We start from the raw sequence: 22,787 nt of genomic DNA, 5'->3' as shown, positions 1-22,787 counted from the left end.
ACAATCGAAAAATAGTAATATGATAGGAATTAGGTCTTCTAATTACGATTCCTCCCGGAGTTACGGGAAAAAGATGTTCAACTTTTTGACCAAAAATTGAAAATCTTTTGTTAGAATCTTTTGCGTTGGGCGCCAATTGTAAGTATTCTCTTTGTTCCTTTAGGAACCACTCAGGGCACTGGCGTAGCGTGGTGGGGGCGGCGTGGGCGGTCCGCCCCGGTTGTCACCCTCTAGGAGGTGACACCCATGAGGAAAATTTTCATACGTGTCACCTTCAACAGGGTGATATCCGTGAGATTAAATATCAATTAGGCAGGTGGAGGTCGCGGTGAAACCCTCACCCTCGAAAATTATATAAATTTGCTCCTAAGAGTATAATCTCAAACAATTTTCCAAAAATGAGTAGATTTAGTGCAATTGGAAACGAATCTTCTAACTCTCACAGTTTTTGATAACAAAATGATTTCGCTGTAACCTGATGGGGGTGACACCCAGGAGAAAAGGGGTTACACTTAAATTTTCCGCCCCGGGTGTCACCCGGTCATGCTACGCCACTGACTCAGGGCGAAAGAAATCAAAACGAGGAAGATTATAATCACGTGGCCTTTGATTAGATAAAGCTAAACTTATGTTCATTTCACTACAAAATCATTTTATTTTTACTTTAATTACTTTTACAAAATTAGAAAGGAATGGTTTGGATAATATAATCAAGGATTTACGAACCGCTTTACATTTTGTCGATGATGCCGCGTACCACCCTAGTGGCCGGCTCTACGATGACAGCACCAGACATCCTGGAGTTAGCACGGTTGTTGTCCACGATCGAAGCGGAATAAGCACCGCCGTTCTCCGCAAGTCGTCGACGGTCTGAAGCGCTGATCCCATCACCTGGCAATTCACTCGGCTTAGATAGTCTCGTCGGGGTTCGACTGGGGAGTTTGTCCGGAACGATCCCAGGATCCAGCTGACGGACGCAGCCCTTGGATGTTGACAGCAGCGCCTTTTCTAACCCGAAACGGTCCAGCCGGGGATCCCAGCACTTCACGCGTCCACAGGCGGGGACACTGACCACAATGTTCCAACAACGGTTCACTTAACTTTTCACTTTAGCGAGCGGGGATACTAATCCCGAAGGTTTAATCAGCCGGAGATGCTACTTGGCCAAGAGTAGATAATATAAGAGGCCGGTCCTCGGCCTGTCCAGGGTAATATATACCGTGATGTCCTTGCTGGGCCGAGCTGACATCTCAGCACGATTTGACAGCACGCACGTGAAATGCGCCCCGCTTGTGATGGTTAATGTTTACGGTCGAGGGATAGGAAAGTGATAAATAGGAATCAAGGGGGTTTGGGAATTTTTATACGAGAAATTCGAAATCTTAAGTATAACAGTTATTATGAAATGAACAAGTAATATTCTAAAAATAAATGAAAAGTTGCAATAATAAGATGTATCGTATGGTATTTAATTCAATATTCTAGAAAACTATTTTTGTAGCCTAACGGGAGGTTACAAACTGCATGCCGTAGCAGTTCCGCAGGCACCCGTTGTGGTCCAGCGGTCCCTCCGAATGCCAATTCCTACGTTCGATGGCCGATACGAAAGCTGGCCAAAGTTAAGGCAATGTTCAAGGATTTAGTAGATAAAACCCCCGACCCACCTGCTGTAAAACTTTACCACCTTGATAAGTCATTGGTGGGTGATGCAGCCGGTTTAATCAATGCCAAAATCATTAATGAAGGCAACTATGCTCATGCCTGTAAGATGTTAGAAGAAAGATACGAGAATAAGCGCTATTCAATTGATACCCATATACACGGACTGCTCAACCTCAAGCGGATGTCAAAAGAAAACCACAGTGAATTGAGACACCTGGTGGATGAGTGTTCCCGATACGTAGAAAGCCTCAAATTCCTTCAGCAAGAGTTCACCGGGGTATCCGAGCAGATTGTTGTCCATCTGCTAGCAAATTTCTTGGATAAGGAAACCAGAAGACGTTGGGAATCAACCATTGCTCATGGCCAGTTACCAAATTACGCTGATACCCTAAAGTTTCTGAAGGATCAATGCTTTGTTTCAGAACGCTGTGAAGTATCTAAGTTTTATTTATTATTTATTTATTTATTAAAAACAGTGTTTGTCTATGAGCCAACGGCTCTTGAAGACTGCTTAGTTTTCAATTAACAGTTGTTACAAATTACATTTCTTCTTAACATTTTTTCAACGAAACTGACATTATTTTTTCAAATTAATTATTGAGGGTTTGTTCTAATAATACATTTGCTTTGAGATTTTTTTTGAAACGAGTTACATTAATAGCTTTCAATTCTTCGGAAAGATTATTATAAAAAGGATATTGATTTTTTAAGCACTGAGTTTTGACCAAATCTTCTAGTGTTACTTCTGTCTACCACCAAGTTTCCCCTGCCTCTGGTTTCATGTTGGTGCTGATCGGAACTCCTATACAGTTCGGTGTTTGTGTGGATAGCGTTTTGCAGTATCTGGTGGATATGCATGCAGGCGTTCAGCTTGTACACGTTCTCCACCGACAGCAACCGATGTCTCGAATGTATAAATTCCGTCGATGTTCGTTGCGGGTAACCAAAGAGATTTTTGATTGCCTTATTCTGGATCACTTGCAGAGGATTCACTGTTGTTTTATTCGCTGCGCCCCAGATCAATATTCCGTACACCAAATTACTATGAAACAGTGAATAATATAAGTTTGTTTTTGTCTCAATTGGAACTAGGTCACAGATTCTTCTAAACACTCCAGCAATTTGAGCAAGTTTAGCACCTAATCTTCGTATGTGCTCAGTCCATTTAAGTTCACTATCTAGCCAAATTCCTAAATACTTAAACCCATCTACTCTTTCAATAGTTTCACCATCATATAAAATGCTTAGACTGCAGTCTTTCGGAATGTTGAACAACATATATTTTGTTTTACTAATGTTCACGGTTAGCTTGTGTTCAATCATCCATTTATGCAAAGCGCACAGATCTTCATTGATTGAACGTTGAAGTTCAATGCACCAGCATAAATCAGCACAATATCATCAGCATACATGTACAGTGTACCATGCAAACGAAGATCTTTCAAATTGTTGACGTAACAATTGAATAGGGTGGGTCCAAGGGTGCTCCCCTGAACCACCCCATAGTCATTAACTTGCAATGAACTTTTAATATTTTTATCTTGCACAAACTGCGATCGTTGTTCAAGGAAACTCCGAAACCATTGCATAGACCGTCCTTTTACACCTAACTCACTTAATCTTCGCAGCAAAATTTTTCTACTACATGTGTCAAATGCTTTGCTTAAGTCGAGGAAAACTGCAGCAACTTTCTCTTTTCTGTCGAGGTGCATCTGGATCTTCAAAACGACGTCAAACAGAGCAGTTTGCGTGTTCGACTTTGGACGAAATCCATATTGTATCGGTGAAATCAGCTTGTGTTGCTCGAGATGATTCACCAATTGCTTATTTACAATTTTCTGCAGAATCTTATCAGTACCACAAGGAACGCTAATAGGGCGAAAATCGGAAAAACTTTTCGCCTGTGAGGTCTTCGGAATGGCAACCACTTTTGCTACTTTAAGTTTCGATGGTACTGAACACTGATAGATTGATGAATTAACCACATCGGTTGCGCCAGAGACGATCTCGTCTTTACAAGATTTAAACATTTTAGTTTGAATTTCATCATACCCTGACGACGCAGGTTGACGGAGGTCACCAATTATTTTTTTCACCTCAAAAATTTAAACGGGAGCTAAAAACTTTAGAGCAATTGCAGTTTGTTCACGCATGGGATGTATTGCAGCATAGGGAAGTCTTTCAGCCAAACGTTTCCCCACCGAAGCAAAATATTCATTTGCCTCTTCGGCAATCCGTTGTTTGCAGACATCTGAAGCGCCACCGCGTGTGATCGTATGCATCGATGAAGTTTTTCTCCCTAACACTTCCCTGATAGTGTCCCAAGTCTTCACAATGTTGTCACTACAACGATGAAACTTAGCGGCATAGTACTGACTTCTCTTCCTTCGCTTCATACAAGTTACTTTGTTACACCAGTCTGCGTACACACATCGGATGAACTCATCTGTTGGATTACGTCTACGTTTGCCATACCAATAGTTCTTCGTACGGATACATTGCTTCATTTCACCATCCACCCAAGGCTTTGAGTGTTTATCAGCTGTTTTGTTGTAGGGTATGAGTTTAGTGCATCTGGAGAGACTCATATGGATGTTAGTGATGAAAGAGTGATAATTGCTCTCGACACTGTTCTGACAGCTTGTAGATGCCGGATTAGCACGCAGGAACTCACTTAGAGCTGTTTGATCGATTTTATGATAGAATTCATCCAAGTTCGGTTCAGCTTCGTTGGCACGATCCACTTCCACAAATATCGCATTATGGTCAAATAGACTGTACTGTAAGTGCTGCAGATATATACTAATTCCAGTGTTGTTAGTAAGGATATGATCTAAGCACGAGCTGTATCGGGTCGGAGTTGTGTCACAAAATTTGAAGCCGTTAGATAGAACAGTGTTTTTATAGTTTTCCAAGCTAGGTGTCGAAACTAGTAGATTGAAGTTGATGTTACCTGTGACGATAGTGGTACCAGAAGATAGTGACATGAGGAAATCATCTAATTGGTGGCAAAAGGTGTCTATCTGTGTCGTCGCGATTTGCGGCGGTCTGTAAACGCAAGCTAGTGTTATTTTATCCTGTCGTCCGATTTCGACAGCCGTGATGCTGTTATATTCGTCGCAGAAACTGCTGAGGTGTTTACAATGATGGTTTTTGTGAACATATATCGCTGTCCCGCCACCTCTTCTCGTAGAGCGGGATGCAAAGAAACATCGATAATTTTGGAGTGACATGCAGAGGCGTCTCGTCCACCTGTTCAACCTGTTCATAGGACAGGTAGACAATTTCAGAACAATTACTCGAATTATTTCTCATTTGTAGCATGGATCTGACATCATTAGGTTTTCTTGTAACCTTAATGTTATTTCGAACATTCGAACATTTTTTTGATTTTCAATTTATTTCCACCAATTTCAATTTCTATTTATTTCTCCACCGTGAAGAATATAACCTGGCTAAACTCACTCTACACTACTCAACCCACCCGCAACACAGCTCACCCGTAATACAACACAACACAACGAGATAAGCAGTAATGACTACCGTTTGTTAAAATCATTTATCTGAACTAGCATTCATTCAAACACTTCTCTGCATTTTCAAGTACTATAGCGTACGCAGCCAGTTATGTACATAAAGCGTGCACCACTACTAATGCGCAGCCTTGCGTAAAAATGACATTTGCGGTTCAAAAATTATGTTGAACCAAGCCGATGGAAACGATACCGCCGACGCCGACCCCCACGCCCACCATTCTTTGATGTTCGTTCATTGAAATTTGAGAGAGGCCGCGAGAGTACACAGCTCTCAACGCTCAAGCGAGCGTCAGGTAGATGCAAAGCCGAGAGTGCAGCGAAGGGTTTTCATGTATTTCCTCATTGATGACATTATTCTTCATGTGAGAAAACCCCAGAACCATGGAAGAAAAAGTTAAAGTTATTGGACGTCCGGTTCCTCGTCCACCTATGGAACAATTGAAATCCACGTATAAGTTGAAGGGGAAAATTATGTCCCGCAACTTTAATGTGTCATCGTATGACCAGCAATGGCTGTGTGGATCGGCGAAATTAAATAAACTTTTCTGCTGGCCATGTTTGCTTTTCCGTAGCGCCAATGAAAAAAAAGTTTGGAGCAAGGAAGGATATAGTGATCTGAATCACCTTTCTGCGTCAATTAAAACGCGTTCGAGCTCTAAAGATCACATAAATAATTCACTTACCTTATCGATGTTCGGGCAAATGAGGATAGACGAAGCACTTGACCATAGCCGGCAAATCACCCGCAATAAGCATAACGAAGAAGTAACGAAAAACCGGAAGGGTATGCGAACTTTAATTGAGATCACCTGTTTCCTTGGCACTCACGGTCTCGCCTTTCGCGGACATTATGAATGTTCCGATTCCACGAACAGAGGAAATTATAAAGACCTCTGCACGTTGATCGCCGCCAGGGATCCAGCATTCCAGGACTTTATAAATAATAAAGTTTTCAGCGGAACGTCGGGAGGAATCCAGAACGAGCTTATAGAATGCATTGAAAGCTACATGCTTCAAACAATTAAAAGAGAAGTTCTTGATGCTGAGTTCGTGTCCATTATGATGGATGAATCAACAGATTCGGCTCGGTTATCGCAACTAGCTTGTACTCTGCGCTACTTACGGCCCGATGGTAAGAAATATTCATAAAATATATTTTGCAAATATTATCAAATAGTTGATTTTTTTTCAATTCAACGAGGCTCAAACATTTTTTTGTTCATTAAAATTTTAGGAACACCAGTTGAAAGGCTCGTTAGATTGGCAGACGTTAGCAGTGACAAAACCACCGCTGCGTTGGCCGGACACGTTGATGAAATAGCAGCGTATTTTGGTCTTGATGGTGACAAAGTTGTAGCTCAGAGCTATGATGGAGCTGCTGTAATGTCCGGGGACAAATCTGGAGTGCAAACATTGGTGAAGCAACGGTTTCCAAAAGCTGGATATATCCACTGCCGCGCACATGTGCTTAATTTGGTGCTACTTCACTCGTGCACAAATAACAAGAAATCAGCAAGGTTTTTCAACACGATCTCATCACTCGCGGCATTTTTCTCGCAGTCACCTAAACGCAGCGAGACATTAAAGCAATTTATGGAGACCCACATACCAAATGTTTGCAAGACCAAATGGTCGTATAATTCGCGTATGATCAAAATAATTGATTCGAATTATGCAGCGATTAATGAATGTTTAGGTGAGATTTATCTTGGCGACAGTGTCTTTGATGCTGAAACTTGTACTACAGCCAGAGGTCTTCACGCATTCATGCTTGAATTCAATACCGTATTCTTGCTCAAACTTTTTGCTAATATTTTTGCACATACAGATGTTCTGTATCAAATTTTGCAAACAAAAGAATTGGACGTAGTAGAATGTTTACGTAACGTCAAGGCTTGCCTCGCTTCTATCGAAGAGCTCAAAGCAGAGCATCATTTCTACAGAACGCTTAATGATGCAATTGATGTTTCTGGCGAAACGGTCACTGATAGCAACAGTATCAATTATCGTCCCATAAATATATTGTATTTAATTTCGTTCATCCTTGGACAAAACCTGCATCAAACTTTCTCCGAAACGCTTCGGCTGGCCGGAATGATACTGACATTGCCTAACACAACGGCGTCCATCGAACGAACGTTTTCGGTTCTCCGACGGATCAAAAATTATTTGCGGTCTAAATCGGGCCAGAATCGATTATTTGGTATTATGATGATGGCTGTGGAGAAAGATTTACTCCATGAGATGATGCTGACGCCATTATTTTACGACGATATTATCGACAAGTTTGCGTTAAAAGTAAACCGAAGGATTCCTTTGTTATATGAATAAATGTTGATAAATAAAACTTTTAAAATCTGTTATCGCAATACTGTTGTTTTAATGTTGCAAATGTCGATTGAACAGGTGGCCCACTTGGTCACGCGTCGCCTCTGGTGACATGGATGGCTCAAAATCTTGGTGTGCCCATGTTTCGGTTATCAGAATTAAGTCGATACGGAGATTTATTTCGTCCAGCAGGTACTCTAGTTCAATCATTTTATCCTTTAAGCTTCTTGCATTGAAGTAGAACAGTTTTAGGCTATTGGACTTGTCAAAACTGAGGTTGTGTATGGAGCGTATAGTTTTGGTGTTTGGTTGAAATAGTAGATGTAAGTCAGGATCATTTAGTGAGTTCATTTAATGTGTTGGTGGAAGCAATTTCTCTTACTTTCCCCTTTTCTGTTTTCCTAACTAACAATCTACCATCTTTGAACCAAACAAATTTTAGTTGACCGTTACGTTTTAAGTCCCTAGCTTGCTTGAACAAGTAACGGTTACGCTTCGTTAACACTTCGTTAATGTAAATATTAACGTTGCGTCCGCTACTGGCCGACAAGTTGAGTTCAGCAGTTGTAAGCTCCTTTATTCCTCTTTTACTCTTCATCACCTCGTCTTTTTTGCTCTTCTTATGCAGTTTCACATGAATTGATGGAGGAAGTAGTGACTTCGGGGACAAATTATTCGATACCCTGAAGATTTCCTTCACATCATCACCTTCCAGACTTACTCCTATTGCCCGACAGATGCTAGTAGCAATATCGAGTAAATTTTCATCCTCTTTTACAGGTACATTAGAAATTTCAATTGACTTTTTAAGCTTGCCCTGCTTTTGTCGGTCAATTTCAATTTCACACCATTCCACCTGCCTACGCAGCTCATAATTTTCATCACGTAGCTGCTGTTGTTCATCCATCAGAGTCTCAGTAGTCGTTTGCAGTTTTTCGAGGGATTCCTGGATACCTCGTACTTCGGACACGATATCTTTTTGCCAGCTAATGAGCTGGTCCAACTTAGATTCTATCCGTTGTGTTATGACCTCTATGCTGGATGAATTAGCAAACTGGTTGGTTTCTGCTTTCGGAGTAGACAATGGTTGATCTGCCATGTTCAGTATGCTACGTCTGCTTTTATTTCGGCTTTCTTTACAAGGAATACAAAACCAAAATTTATCAGGAACCGTTTGAATTTCCTGATATTCCGCATCGGACACTGACGTACACGACTTATGGAACCATTGTTTACACTTTCCGTCGCATTGTAGCGGTTTTCCGTTTCGCGAATTATTATTCTTTTTGCACTTCGCGCACGACTGTACTGTTACGTTCGCCATGTTGTGAATTAAGTTACCTCCAAGTCAGGCCAAAACATTAGCACCAGCTAAATCTAATCACCAAAAATCTTTAGCACTCACGTCCAGCGAAGTAGAGGTTAAGTGCGACTTTTGCGGAAAAGGACATCCAAATTTTACCTGTTCCGAGTTCAAGTCACTCTCCGTGCCACAACGATTGAACGCGAGAAAAACGTTTGCTTCAATTGTTTGAGAAAGGGTCATCACAGCAGTAATTGCCAATCTGCCAAATTCTGCGCAAAGTGCAAACGCCGCCATCATAGTCTGCTCCATTAAGAGGAGCAGCGATCGGCAAACGAACAAGAAACATCACCTAAACCAGAAGTCCCTGCTCAGCAGGAAAAAGAGCAGCAGCCTACACAAATAACTACCGCCACCTGCTCATCGGTAAAAACTAGACCGCTGCAGCAGGTATTACTGCTGACAGCTGTAGTGGATGTCATCGATAAAAATAACAACCCCCGCCCCTGCAGAGTTTTACTTGGCTCAGCCTCCCAAGCAAACTTAGTGTCCCGATCAATGATGGAAAAATTAGGCTTAAATCAGAATCTATCCAATAGGTTACGGCAGACTTGCCATCTTCAAGCGTGGACATAAGTGCCATGAATTTGCCGTCCGGAGTACGTTTTGCAGATCCACAATTTTATCAGAGTGGAAAAATCGATTTGTTGCTAGGAAACCAATGGTTCCTCAAGTTACTGCTACCAGGTGAAATTATATTAGCTGATAATTACCCTATTCTGCGAGAAACAATGCTCGGCTGGGTCGTTGGTGGTTGCTGCGATGTGAATATGACAGTAGAACAGACAGTTTACTCACACTCCGTCACGGTGGATGATTTGAATTCGTTGATACAACGTTTTTGGGAGGTGGAAGAGGTGCATTCTGCTTCTAAGGTTTGCACTGAAGAGCAAGAATGTGAACTGCATTTCCAAGCCACACATCGTCGTGATGCAACGGGTAGATACGTAGTTCAACTGCCACTCCGCAACACGCTGGATGAACTTGGTGACTCCAGACAAGTGGCCTTGAGATGATTTTATGCTTTGGAAAAAAGACTTACTCAGCAACCAGAATTAAAGCAGCAGTATGCAGAATTTATGGCTGAATATGAGGACCTTGGTCACTGCAAAGAAATAGACGAAAATAAGGACATGCCTGGTATTGTGAAATGGTACCTACCTCACCATGCCGTTTTAAAACCGTCGAATACAACCACCAAATGTCGGGTAGTGTTTGATGCTTCAGCTAAGGTCTCTGGACGCTCCCTCAACGATGTTTTAAAGGTAGGTGCTATCAACCAGAGCGACCTGCAATCCATAGTCCTTCGATTCCGTGAGCCATGTTATGTTTTGTCTGCCGACATTACAAAGATGTATCAGATGAATATCCTAAGGCTGCTGACATCATCGAGAAGGATTGCTACGTAGACAACGCATTATTCGGTTTCAATGATCTCAGCACGGCGTCCGCAGCACAAGAGCAGTTGGTCCAGCTGTTGTCTGCCGGTGGCTTTCACCTACATAAATGGTCGTCGAATAGTCCCAAACTTTTGGAAAAGATCCCTCAACGTGACCGTGAGGAACTCGTCTGTATCGGCGCAGCAGAAGCAATCAAAACGTTGGGTTTGATGTGGAACCCGGCGTCGGATGAATTAATATTTTCTTCGGCACCATCGGATGATGAAAGGACGCCTACAAAGAGACACCTCTCGTCGGTAATCGCACGTATGTATGATCCGCTTGGCTTAGTGGCACCGGTCATCGTGATCGGAAAACTCTTGATGCATAGAATCTGGAAGGGAAATTGAGTTGGGATGAAAGTATCACCGGGGAGTTGAAACATGAAGTAGAATCTTTCCTTAGAGCCATTGATGGTGTTAGCCAACTTCGTATTCCTCGTCAAATAGTGAATTCCGACGGCGCTGTGTTCGAGTTGCACGGCTTCGCTGATGCTTCGATGGACGCATATGGAGTGTGTGTTTATATACGATCCCTTGTTCCTGAAAGAAAAATCGATGTTAAATTGTTATGCGCTAAATCTAAAATAGTGCCAAGAAACCAAGAAACTTGTTGAACAAGTCCAACAAGCGTCTTTTTGCAGAGTCGGGTAGATTCTTCAACAGGTTGAATTTTATTCTATCTAACCCTGGAGCCTTATTGTTGCACGACAGGAGAGCCATTGAAAATTCCAACATCGAAAATGGAGGCTCTTCCGTAGTTACTATAAACGCGTCGCGAAAGGTTTTCTGTTCCGGTACAGAATCCGGACAGACCTTTTTGGCAAAATCGAGTATCCAGCGATCTGAATACTCCTCACTCTCATTCGAAACGTCACGGTTCCGCATGCGCCTGGCGGTATCCCAAAGAGTGCTCATCGCTGTTTCCCTCGACAACGCGTTTACGAACCGCCGCCAGTACCCGCGTTTTTTCGCCTTTACTAAGCTCTTCATCTGCCTGCCCAGTGCCTCGTACTTTCGTAGTAGGTTGACAGTGCCGTACTCCCGGTAGTCCTTATACGCCGCGGACCTTCGCGCGTACAGCTCAGAGCACTCTTTGTCCCACCATTTGTTGGGAGGGCGTTGTCTAATCGTTACCCCGGGTATCGGTTTCGTCTGAGCTTGCGTCGCGGCGTCGATGATCAAGCCAGCTAAGAACGCGTATTCTTCCTCCGGAGGAAGTTCCTCGTGAGTCTCGATAGATTCCGCTGTAATAGACTCATAACGCTTCCAATCAATATTACGTGTAAGGTCGTAGGAAATATTGATTGGGTTCGGGGGAGTTGAACCATTAGCAATTGATATAACGATTGGAAGATGATCACTACCGTGGGGATCGTTGATTACTTTCCACTGGCAATCTAACGCAAGTGATGTCGAGCAGAGGGATAGGTCAAGCACGCTTTCACGTGCTGGAGGATTAGGTACACGTGTCGCTTCCCCAGTATTCAAAAGTGTCATATTGAAGTCGTCGATCAAGTTACAAATTAAAGAAGATCGGTTGTCGTCGTACAGCGACCCCCATAGCGAACAGTGAGAGTTAAAATCTCCCAAAATCAAAAAAGGTGCGGGAAGCAATTCTGCTATATCAAGGAGTTGCTTCTGTTCAATCCGCGCGGATGGGGGAATATATAACGAAACAAGGCAAAGGTCTTTTCCATTCATATTCGTTTGAATGGCAACAACTTCAATATTCGAGATCGAGGGGAGGTCGATTCTGAAAAAAGAATAGCACTTTTTGATCCCTAAAAGTACCCCTCCACCGTGTGAGTCTCGATCTCGACGAATGATGTTAAAATCGTGGAAATTAAGTTGGTCATTTGAATTGAGAAAAGTTTCACAAAGCGCGAACGCATCACAATTGTATGTGTTTATCAAATGTGAAAATAAATCAAATTTGGGGATGATACTTCTGCAGTTCCACTGTAACACAGTGACAAAATTCCTAACCTCTTTCAACGTATTAGTCATCGAAAGATACGATAGCTGAAATGAGGGGCCAAGTTGCTGTGAGTTGCTTCAAAAAGGTTTTCACTGTTGGGAGAAGGGCAAGAAGAATGTTTTGAAGGGGATCTGGTATGTTGAATGTTTTAAATATCCAGTCCACAATATCAGAGAATTTTATGAACCCTGTTTCTTTTATGTCTTCTGATCGAGAAATGGGTGCACGAGGGGTTTTTGGTGCCCCAGGAAGCGGTGGGTACTCCTGGTTTGATTTGAAATTAAAACCGGGGGGTACTTGCTTCGGTTTTTCTTCACCGCTTCCTTTTTGTGTTGTCTTATTGGTCATTCCACTAGGGGTTATCTTACGACCTTTACGAGAAAGTTTAGGAGAGTTGAGCATTCTCCTCTTCCTAGATCCCTCTGGCAAGGCATAGGAACACCCTTCGACGGGATCGTCAGATGTACCCTCATCGGTTGGCAAAAAGGAAAAGATGTTTCCTGTCGAGGGTGGCTCAGCCCTCTTAAGCATTTCTGCAAAAGAGCGCTTTGATCGTTCCTTAAGGGAACGCTTAATTTTTTCCTCGCGCTGTTTGTACGCGGGACATGCCGGAAGGTCATGCCGAGTTCCCTCGCAATAAAGACACTTTTCAGTATCCCCACTGCAAGCGTTCTCAGCATGATTGCCTCCGCACTTGCTACAGCGTGCCTTGTTGCAGCAGTAGGTGGCTGTGTGACCTAACTGCTTACAGTTTTGGCAATGCATGACCCGCGGTACGAACAGGCGTACAGGTAGACGAACCCTGTCCAAGCGGACGTAGTTCGGCAGCGCGGATCCGGCGAATGTTACTCGGAAGGAATCCGAAGGGAGGAATTTCTTAGATGGATACTGAATGCAATTGCTTGCAATCCAGTATCTTTACACTTTGCATCAAGGGGTTTTTAAAACAGCCAACTCCATGACGCAAAATGTCATCGACAGTGAGATTCCCCTCGGTAACCACACCGTCGATTTCTACATCCTTGGCAGGGATGTACACGCGATACTCTCTCGTGAAGAGCTCGTAGCCAGCAATTTCGTTTGCTTGCTTCAAGCTACTCACGACAACTCGCAGTTTGTTCGGCCTCACCTTCGTAATCTCGGTTACGGCCGAAAAATGTTTTGCCAGGTCTTTGCCAATTTGAATAATATTCAATGGCTTCTTTATGGGCCGGAAAAAAACAACGTAGGGACCGCCAGCGGCATCTGGGTAAGCTTTTACCCGTACTTCCGGTACTCTTGGTACAGGACTTGGCAAAGGGGAGGGCACAGGGGAAGGTAGGGGTGAGCTGATGGGAGAAATTTCAATTTCTTCCCCGTTTGTTTCCACCTCCAGGAAAAGTTGCACCTGCATGTCGTCCATTTTGCGGGAGCGTTACGCTCTACCGCACACAAACGATTAATATATTCGAATATGGGGGGGGGGGGGGGGGGGGTTCAAGTAGTTGATGTTAAATTTTAAAAACAATTTTTCAATCTACAATGGATCAAATAAAAAAAAGACAGTAATACTAATTCTAATAACAATAGTAATAATAATAATAATAATAATTATAGTAATAATATTAATAATAACATTAATAATTAATTATTATTAAAAAATTAATAATAATATTATAACATAGTAATAATATTGATAATAATAGTAAAAATTCTAAAGGTAATACTTCACCGAACGTCTAAGTCACGACCTCACGGCTGATAGTAGAATTAATCGAGCGTCTCCGCAGAACAAACAATGACGATCCAGCTTCGTGTTGAGACGCAGTGGCCGTGTCCTACACGCGACCTTGTATATGCCACTTGTAGTTGACTTCCACTCGCTCGATCGTATGATGGTCCGTGCTGCTAGCGGGGTAACAGCGGTGCGGGAGAATTATTCTTGTTGATATATCAGCTGCGTATCGAATCACTGGCGGGGTAGCCTGCCCCTACCAGTGTGCAGATGTTTCTGCCGATATATAACAGGCTATTGTTATCGCGCAGCACAAGAACTAATCGACAAAAAAAAACACCCGTACGATAACTCGTGTATTGTTATTTTGCGAACTCAAACGGAGATAAACAATTTGCGTATTTTAATAATCAAATAAGAACTGAATATTTCACTGGTGAGTTTACTGATTGACTCGGCAATCGAAATATAGTTTGATGTAATATAATAATAATTAAATTTTAATAATTCCACTTGGGGCGTTTTATGATTTCACTTGGAGCGTGCACTTCATAGTCTACCGAGCTACTTGATAATATCGTATAATTTATATTAAAAAAAAACATGAAGAGAAGGAAGTGAAACTGGTGTTAATAAAACGTAACTTTCCATAGCTGTCTGCTTAGGTCTTCTTCGTCTCTATGAATTGAAAGTTGTCGGTATGAGGAAATAAATGAGCACTAGCGGCAAAATATTTTCGAACGAAAAGAAGCATTTACCTGATAACATTTTTCAAGTGTGCGATTCTTCCACGGCTTCTATGGTGTGTCCATTAGAATTTTAGAAAACGTAACAATGTTCAACTTTTTAATTTTCTCAGTTTTCTTCGATTTCCGCTTATATTGGTCGTTGTCCTTAAAAGTGCTATTCATTCCACCAAGTTTGCAGGCAATCAACATGTTTAAGTATTTATTTGTGAGGCGAAGGGCACAAGTCTCGCATAATACGTCAGTGATTTGATTGTCGTAGTACTCAGCGCTTTCTGCATCACAATCATAATTGTTTCCAATTTCCACGACCCAGGAGAAGCCAAACCTGGTTTGAATTATATCCATAAGCTTTTCTTTTACTCCTACGGTGTCAATACTTAAAAGTAGCTCAAAGTGCTTCTCAAATATGTTGCAAACAGCCGAGAAATACTTAAAAATTGTTTCGCCTGGTGTGAATATATTTGACGTTTCAGTATATTTCTTTAAATCGGACAAGAATGTAATGTTTTGATTTATTTCGTCACTTTCAGCTGTAACACGTATAAGACATTCTTTGTGTGTCAATTTACTACAAGCCCATCCTGTAGTCCAATGAACGTTCGACAATTTATTAATATCAGGTGGGTCGTTCATCGGGTGGATGGGCTCCTCAGATTCTACATCAAGGTAGTGCGGTCGAACGTGGCGTTCCTTGACAATCTGAATTTTTGTTAGTTCTTGTCTATTGATTATGTACCTGCTTAGATCAGCTTGAACATTTCCAATTTGCTCTGGTAGTATCAAATGATTAATTACCAGAGACTTATAAGCAGATGAAAAGAGAGCGCAATCAGGATGGCAATTATTGCCATTTTTCCAACGGACAATGGAAAAGAAATGTTCTAAGCAATCCTGAGACAGGTTCCTTGTTCTGAGAAATTTGAATCCATGTATCTCGTGCAAGTCTTTCCAAAGTAATTTTAGGGCTGAGATATAGAGCAACCATCCTTCGATAAAGTATGGTAAACGAGAGTGTTTTACGAGTGGTTTAAATTCATTTTCCTTCGAATAAAATAACTTTAGTTTGGAAAAACCGTTAGTATTATAAACTTGAAACTTACAGCAGTGGCGTCAAAACATTGTTTACTTATAAATTTCATCGTTTTCAATCGCTCTACCATGGCATCCATCATGGCCCAATGAGCGGACTGCTCTTGTAGTGGACGTTTCATAGCCTAATTGAGATTAGTCGTTTACTTTTTTTGATTTTTTATTAGGTTCACAATTGTACACTGTACCTTTGTAGTATTGAAATTTGTGGAGTTAGCAGCATCAAAAAGTTCATCGAAGTCTTCGCAATACGTGGCCGTAAATATTGCTTCCTTTGGAAGTTTGTTGGTACGCACATAGGCGCGAAGGCCAACGGCAACTGATCGGCTGAGTGTCTGTGCAGCTAATCTCACATTCATCTCGGCAAACTGCGACAACTTTATATGATCATAAGTTAATGCAGGGACGGTTCGAGGCGTATGCTTTACGTCTTCCCAATATAGATCAACAATATGTTGAAAGCTGCAAACACCACCGTCGTATATAGCATTATGCTTCAAGAGATTGTTTCTTGTAGATTTATATAAATGGGGAGAATCAGGCATACAGTATATTCGGTGCGATTCCGATTCGATTTCCACTTCAAAGTATGGTTTCTCAATAGAAATATTGTACTCTTTAGTGAACAAGGCACGATTCACAGAGTTTTGATCGCACACAAGTAGCTTAGGCGTAAAACCAGAATCAAAAACAAGTCGAATAGCTTCGTCAACGATACTTTTCAACTCTTGGCTCTTAAGATCCTTGCAGAAAAAATATCCAATGGACTGCTTGAACCCAGACCTAATAGATTTGATCATTATAACTAACGCAGATTTCGCTCTCACATTCGCATTGACTTCGGATTTCCCGGGAAGTTTTGTTTGAAAACCTTTGAAATAGTCAGGCTTTGCGTTACCGAAGTAACTAATTTTCTCAATAATAGCCATTTCGTCGAAAAAAATAGTTACTAATTTTTCTTCGGCAGGCAAGGCATTAGCTTTGATTCGCAACAAATTGAAAATATTCATCGAGAATCCTTCATTTACATCGATTCTTCCCAGCCGTTTTCTTATTGTGCTTATCGAAGGCAGAGCAAAAAACTGTCTGATTTGTTTATAGGCTTTAGCAGAGCAATAGTGAAGTACCAATGCTAGATGCTTCATGGAGTCTGAATATCTCCCTCCACGACATTTCCGTAGTTTATTTTTTTGAAGTTCCAAAAGAAGGGGGTCTTCAAGTCGACTCTTCATTTTACAGTTTGCTGTAAATTGCTGTTTCAAATTGGTCAGCTCAGCTCGAAGACGCCTGATGAGGACTTGTTTTTTTGAAATTGTCTGTGATTTAGTTCGCAAATCCTTTTTAAGTTTAACTTCCTGTGTTTGCAGTTCTAGCATTCTTTCAGCAATCGCAATGCAACGAGTTGGATCATGGAGGTAATCATGGTCATGATCAACACCGGGGTTGACTCGCTTCATCAGCGGGTCGTTGGGAACGTGTAAATCCGTGAAAATTCCTGAAGCGACATCCACTTCTCTAGCGACATCTAGTTCATGCAAGCTTTTTTGATCATTCTCCAAATCATGATCTGTAGAATTTCTATTCCAGTCTACAAAATCCACGAAAAAGGGATTGCCAAAGTGATCCTCACAAATGAAAGAGTTATCAGGGATGTTTCCGTCGCCACAGAATCTTTTCCATAACCTAGCGTTCCTGGAATCAAGTACGAGGGAAATCTCGAAGCAAAGAAAGTTAAAACAACTACTTATTACCTATGCTTTGCATTCATGATGAAAAACGATTTATTCAGCTGTTCCGAACTGTTGTAACAGCTTGGTACCCTGCAACGTTTAAAACCCATGCTGACCGATATCTACAAAATCAAAATTATGACAAGGAATCTTTGAATGATAATTTTAAATTCAAAGTGTTCTTTATATTTATGTACGCGTGCAATCGTAAACCAGCACACACACTAGCATGCTTCAGTTCCACTTTTAGTCGAAAGGTTGCGTTGCTGAAACTGTCGCTCAATTTCAGGCAGAGTTCCCAGTCTTCTTGATATGATGTTTTTGATAGTAGCGTGGACAAAAGTTTAATCGACCTAGATTTAGCTCTTTTAGCACAAGACAAGAACTAACAAAAATTCAGATTGTCAAGGAACGCCACGTTCGACCGCACTACCTTGATGTAGAATCTGAGGAGCCCATCCACCCGATGAACGACCCACCTGATATTAATAAATTGTCGAACGTTCATTGGACTACAGGATGGGCTTGTAGTAAATTGACACACAAAGAATGTCTTATACGTGTTACAGCTGAAAGTGACGAAATTGATCAAAACATTACATTCTTGTCCGATTTAAAGAAATATACTGAAACGTCAAATATATTCACACCAGGCGAAACAATTTTTAAGTATTTCTCGGCTGTTTGCAACATATTTGAGAAGCACTTTGAGCTGCTTTTAAGTATTGACACCGTAGGAGTAAAAGAAGAGCTTATGGATATAATTCAAACCAGGTTTGGCTTCTCCTGGGTCGTGGAAATTGGAAACAATTATGATTGTGATGCAGAAAGCGCTGAGTACTACGACAAACAAATCACTGACGTATTATGCGAGACTTGTGCCCTTCGCCTCACAAATAAATACTTAAACATGTTGATTGCCTGCAAACTTGGTGGAATGAATAGCACTTTTAAGGACAACGACCAATATAAGCGGAAATCGAAGAAAACTGAGAAAATTAAAAAGTTGAACATTGTTACGTTTTCTAAAATTCTAATGGACACACCATAGAAGCCGTGGAAGAATCGCACACTTGAAAAATGTTATCAGGTAAATGCTTCTTTTCGTTCGAAAATATTTTGCCGCTAGTGCTCATTTATTTCCTCATACCGACAACTTTCAATTCATAGAGACGAAGAAGACCTAAGCAGACAGCTATGGAAAGTTACGTTTTATTATCACCAGTTTCACTTCCTTCTCTTCATGTTTTTTTTTTAATATAAATTATACGATATTATCGCTAGTGTACAGAATAAATTTGTCTCATCATTGAAAAACAATAAACGATTAAAACCACAATCACAACTGTATATCACCTAGTATATCACAGTAAACAGAATATGTATGTATCTCCGTGTTAATTCTATTTCGAGCCAGATTTCTGCACACGACATCTAGAAAGTTCACTCATTTAGCAAAGAAATATGATTGATAATGCTGATGTGATACCTTGGAGATTTTGTACAGGCATGCAAACATTGAAATCAGAAAATCCTGTAAAACACCGGAATCATTCAAAATAGGTTCATCAGTCTGAAGCAGCTAAATGTTTTCTCTTGGATGACAATGGTTTTTTGCAGCAATGCAACTGGTGAAAACATCGCTGACGAAGGAGTTCCGGTTTGGAAAGCAACGAAGGTTACTGCCTTAACCACTGACAAAGCTGGAAAAATCCGAAAAATCAAGGAAAAAACTAGCTTTGCTTATTGTAAATTTACCTGCATCTGCCAATCCATATACCTAGTCATTGAATTGAAAGTTACAGAACTTGAAATTACTTGTTTGCTGCGATTCAAATGCAAACCAAACTCACTGGCAGGAGTGATTTGTTTACACCGTTTTCACTGACATTACACACACACACAATGTCTTTGTATCGATGTAATTACAACTACTTTCATAACAAATTTCCACCTTCAGTAGATGGAGTGCGTAGTTTGATTCGACGCTTGTCATTTGTATGGGATCGATCCAGAGATGCCAGTCTTCTTGATATGATGTTTTTGAGAATAGTCAGCAAATTTGGGTTTTAGGTGCGTGTGTGGATGTATTATGCATTTAGTTGAAGATTGGAGTTGTCGACTAGCGACATTTGATTTTACTCTCATACCGTACATTATACTTAAGGTCGGAAGTAGTGCGCTGTATAGCGCATCCGATTTGCTATACAGCGCATTACTTCCGACGTTAAGTATAGTGTACGGTATGAGACAAAAATCGAATGTCGCTAGTCGAAAAATTCGACCTTCTACTGGGGCGACAATAAGCAACTGTCAAGCCGTGCGCCGACATTGGTATTTTCACCCTTCAATCATGTTTATGAAAATTTTTAATGCTCATCGACTTTATTTTTAACGTTTCTGTGGATATATTGCTCCATATATACTTTTTATAAGTATTATATTGTTCATTTTTATTGTTTTATTTTCTAAAAAAAGCAGCTTGAAAACAAGCAACATATTCACGACTACGAAGGTGCTGATATTTGTTTGGTTTTTGCATGAGAAAAAGAAGAAAGGAAATATTTTTGCTTTTGTCATCGTACACATTTTGGCAACTGCATACGAGAGATTTAGAAAAAAAAATTGAATCTATTCTTTTGAAATTAATCGATTCACCGATTTAATCGATTAGCCTGGATCGATTTTTCTTATGTTGTTGTAACCTACCATATACTTCTCATATTTCGACGATAAATAATGATATTCTTGTAAATTCTGAAAATTGCACATAAATTTGCTGTTGCTGTTCAGTTTAAGTTTTCCAGCATCCCTGGGCATCCTTTTCATTGCGGCCCAAGTATGATGACAGTTCTAAAAGGTATGCTATTCACGTCGATGCATTAGTATCAGTGATCGTTATGAACTTTTTCCAATTTTGTTTGAAATTTGAAACGATTTTGTATTTTAAACTAAACTTATAAAACATACTTTCCTGAAAAGTTATAGAAATGATGTTGAAACATGTTTTATTTGTGGGGAATACATAAACATGCTGCGGTTTAGGTAAAATATGCTGTTTTTCATCAATTTGCCGGTAACCTCTTTGCACTTTTCGTTTTTATTTTGTACTCTAATAGCGCTTCTAAATAGAGTCGCTTATGTTTCCTACAGTAACAAAAGTCATGAGCTATGACAATGACTAAGATTATGCTCCAACTATTAGAAATATAGCATTTTTATATATTTTATTTCGACATATTGTCGCAATTTTTCACACTAAATCTAAATTAATATCAATTTCTAGTGTGTTTCAACTGGAGATTTACTCTCCAACCAAAAAAATCAGATATGAAACAACATAAAACGAGAAATTTCCAAAAATGTTCTGAATTCCATACAAAACGCGAAATTTTTCATGACGAGATTTGTTTGTGTGCGTGGATAGACAAAAATGTAGCATACCTTGTAGAACTGTCATCATACTTGGCATTGCGGCATTGCTATGCCGCTGTCAAGTGTCAACATCTGTCCAGTCTCAGTTTTCATTGTTTTTCCACGGTTTCAGCCTCCGATGTAATTCCGTTTTTTGTCTTTATTTAGCAAGTTTGATTGAGTTACTGCGCAAAATAAACTAAGTTTTCGTGATGCAAAGTAATTGTGAATATGAAGTCAGATCAACCTATTTGCTAATCATCTTTCATCTACAGGAAATTTCTTCTGTGTGATACAAAGCCAGTAAGTGATAACTGTGGTTCCGCGCAATGGACGGAAAATTTCTTTTCTGGCACCCTAATAGAGCCGAAAATTGCGTCTTCCAAACCAGAATCTAACAGAGGTAACATTCCCTGTTGAATCAAGAAAAAGAACATTTCAACATTTGATGAGGCAGAAGAGGAAGATGCATTCCTATCTGACAGAACAACGGTAAATGGATACCTCCGATACAGCAGTGCCACCTAAGAAAAGGTTGAAAAGGGCAGCTACATTAATTCAAGAATTTGATATAAACCGTTTGCTAGAAAACAAGGGTTTGTACCCCATTATGTCCGAATAGTGCTACATTTCTATTTTTAGGTACTTCAATGATGTTAGTAACCATTGAAAAAACGTCTGCGGTTAACGTTGATACTAATTTGGTCTGCAAACCCATAGAAGAATTTGAAACAGAGCAAACAATTGCTACTTCTTATATGCTACCTGGTTCCAATACTGCAATTATACAACGAAGCGAAGATCTTGCATGTGACCCACTATTTGACCGCGATGGGCAGGTGAGTAACTATATCGTCGGTTCCGTGCAACACTGGTACAACCCAAAAATAGTTTCGAGAAAAACGCGTTTGAAAATTAACGTCGAAAATTTATTTTTCAATTTTCAAGAAAACTTTAAAGTTTATGATTTCCAATCCTTATCTAACACTTTTAGGTCTATCAAGCACATATTATGAGCACGTTCAAACCTTTCTTACTAACTTTTTAGAGAAATTTCGATTTGTGCAGCGAAAGCATTTCTATTCATAGCTCTGGAGATTTTGTGAATTTCGAAACAGGGTGTTGTAGGAGGCAAATTTACAGTATTTGGCATCGTTTGCCATCCAAAACTAAAAATTCAAAATTTTGAGTTGTGCCAGTGTTGCACTAAACCGACGATATGAAGACGTTCCACTTTATATTATAATCACTGTATGTTTCACTAATCTGGCGGAGGGGATTCGGGAATCAATTGAAGCTGTTATAACGGGATCCAGGTAATGGAGATTCCATACGACTGATTCTTTAATATCAGTATAAATTGGTTCCCGAATCCACTCCGCCAAACTAGTAAAATATACAGTGGCTAAACTTTAGATCCCTTCCTCTCATAGTGCATTTTCAAACTCACAGATAAATTTAACGTTTATTATGAATTGCTTTTAAGGAACCGGCACGGCAATTCTTTTTAGGAGTGAGATTTTCGAGATATTCAATTTATAATAAGGGGCCATCCACATACCACGTGGACAGCTTGGGGAGGGGGGGGGGAGCTATGTGTAAAGGGGGGGGGGGGAAATCGTTTTAAATCTGTCCACATGGTATGTGGATGGCCCCTAAGATTTACGTAGTTTTCTTTCTATTCATTTTTTTTTGTCTCACAGTCTATATTTTTTCTGGAAAGACGGAATTACTGTCTACATTTTTTGCGGCAACCGTTGCAGTTCTGATTTTTTTTCTTTAT

The 22,787-nt window shown here is 40.5% G+C and overlaps 1 protein-coding gene and 2 long non-coding RNA genes across 3 annotated transcripts in view; 1 reads left to right on the top strand and 2 right to left on the bottom strand.

Moving 5' to 3' along the window:
* The window catches only part of LOC129732473 (remodeling and spacing factor 1), a 505,162-nt gene that overhangs the window by 480,964 nt on the left and 1,411 nt on the right, over window positions 1-22,787 (top strand). The window contains exon 6 of the transcript XR_008729266.1: window positions 21,280-21,843. The gene's annotated coding sequence lies outside the window, so the exon portion shown is untranslated. The remainder of the gene's footprint in view (window positions 1-21,279; window positions 21,844-22,787) is intronic.
* LOC129732476 (uncharacterized) overlaps window positions 9,609-22,787 on the bottom strand; it is a 61,878-nt gene continuing 48,699 nt past the window's right edge. The window contains exons 2-3 of the long non-coding RNA XR_008729268.1: window positions 10,051-10,870; window positions 9,609-9,994 (exon numbers count right to left, since the gene is read on the bottom strand). This is a non-coding gene — a long non-coding RNA (uncharacterized LOC129732476). The remainder of the gene's footprint in view (window positions 9,995-10,050; window positions 10,871-22,787) is intronic.
* LOC129732475 (uncharacterized) lies at window positions 18,686-19,612 on the bottom strand. The gene is made up of 3 exons (XR_008729267.1): window positions 19,349-19,612; window positions 19,080-19,293; window positions 18,686-19,024 (listed from the first exon to the last, which is right to left on the bottom strand). It is a non-coding gene; the product is annotated as an uncharacterized LOC129732475 (long non-coding RNA).

The sequence above is a fragment of the Wyeomyia smithii genome, chromosome 3 (genome assembly GCF_029784165.1).
Source record: "Wyeomyia smithii strain HCP4-BCI-WySm-NY-G18 chromosome 3, ASM2978416v1, whole genome shotgun sequence".
NCBI classification, from domain to species: Eukaryota; Metazoa; Arthropoda; class Insecta; order Diptera; family Culicidae; genus Wyeomyia; species Wyeomyia smithii.
This window is presented reverse-complemented; position numbering and strand designations above follow the sequence as displayed.